Genomic DNA, 1,711 nt, shown 5'->3' with positions numbered 1-1,711 from the left:
CAGTTTCGTTTAACTTTGCTTATTCAGAAACTCAAAGCCCAAATTTTACCTCGTCATCAGTCCGAGTCACTACGGAGTTTACATGAGAAGCATGCGCATGCTTATCTGGTCATTGCAGTGCTTGCTATTCGATCACTCAACACGTGTGTTTACTGCACGGAACAGAATTTGGCTTTACTGCAACAGCGATCTCTACCTTAGCATGTTTCTGGACTGTTCATGTCCTAACATGTACAGAACACCTGAGAAACGAATTGATCCAGTATCGCATTATGGCGAGCGAAGGAGTTGTTGTTGTGCCTTCTTCCGCGGGTCCACCGGACCAAAATACTGACCCACCGGGTCGAGAACGCAATATCGAGTCAACTCTGAGGAAGCTCAATACAATCATGGGCACGATAACACAACTTCTACCTGAAGCGTGTGCGCGCCTTCCCAGGGGAAATATCGATGCAAGCTCCTCGAGCCAAAGCCCACCGGGCGCAGGCCAAGAACGCCGAAGACGGCCCTCCGTTTCCCCCTCCTCTGATAAGTCGTCGGAAGACGAGAATGGGCCCAGGCGCAAATCAAGGAGTGAAGACGATTCCATCAGTGTGCATGCCGCAGATGATGATTTTGCACAGCTACTGGCCGAACCACCGGTTCGCGCCACAGCCCCCGATAAAACGAATGTTGCAGGCGAGGACGAGTTGCTTAAGGAACTCGTAGCCTCCCTGCAAGACAAAGATACGAAAGGACCGAAGGTGCAACAGCAACTTGCGGATATCGCTATCAACCGATGGGGCACTTACAGAACACTTGTTGTGTTTGCCCATTCTGGGCAAACACCCGCGGCCCGAAAACTGTGAGGAAATTGACTATTGCGCGGGTAAATCCCGAAATGAGGGCGACTTTGAATGCCGCTAATAGAAAGCAGATTTGCGCTTAGCAAACATGCAGCAGGCTTTGAAAAAAGCCACTTTTTTAATTGTAACAACTTGCGACAAGCTTCTTGCGGTCAAATCCCAAATCGAAACGAAGGAAATGGTTACCGACAGCATTGATGCTATCGCTCCTGTGGGACATGTGGTTTCAGAGATTTCTTCGATAAGGCGTGAACAGCTCAGGCCATCGTTAAAACGGGAGTTCCAAACTATCTGTTCCAACAACGTCTCATCATCATCCAAACTATTGTTTGGTGACGATCTTGCGAAGCAAATTCGCGAGGCAAAAGAGACGAGCCGCATCGGCCAAAGCGTAGGCGCCTATACAAAACATGACGGCTCCAGAAACCGTTGGCGCCAAAACCCTTATCAAAGTGGTCGGCATGACAAAGCAACAAAGATAGCTCACGGCAGTCTTTTTTGGGGAGAGGATACCGCTCAACTGGGCGGATAAAAACCGTACACCGATCACAAGAACGAGACCGAGAAGCAATAATGGCCTCCTTTGAACAACTAAAACTGGCGGTAAGTGATTGTCCGCCATTTGTAGAGTCACTACTGAGAAATTATCTACAATATCGTTGTGACACCTTTGCGGTCGGATGCATCGCGCATTCCTTACCGGCCTGGCGTAAAATTACATCTGATAATGAACTTCTCTCTACTGTAATGGGAATGAAAGTTGATTTTGATACAACACCCCGTCAAAAATTTTTACCCAACTGCACAAGGTCCGCCACTGAAACGAACATTATAGAAGCCTACCAATAGCCGCACCCTATCTAAAA

The 1,711-nt window shown here is 48.2% G+C and overlaps 1 pseudogene; it reads left to right on the top strand.

Annotated features, from left to right (window-relative positions):
• Positions 1-272: 272 nt before the first annotated feature.
• On the top strand, positions 273-1,419 carry LOC137980237 (uncharacterized; annotated as a pseudogene).
• Positions 1,420-1,711: the final 292 nt, after the last annotated feature.

Source organism: Montipora foliosa, chromosome 12 (genome assembly GCF_036669935.1).
Source record: "Montipora foliosa isolate CH-2021 chromosome 12, ASM3666993v2, whole genome shotgun sequence".
NCBI classification, from domain to species: domain Eukaryota; kingdom Metazoa; phylum Cnidaria; class Anthozoa; order Scleractinia; family Acroporidae; genus Montipora; species Montipora foliosa.
Note: the sequence above shows the minus strand (reverse complement) of the source record. Positions and strands in the feature narration are given on the sequence as shown.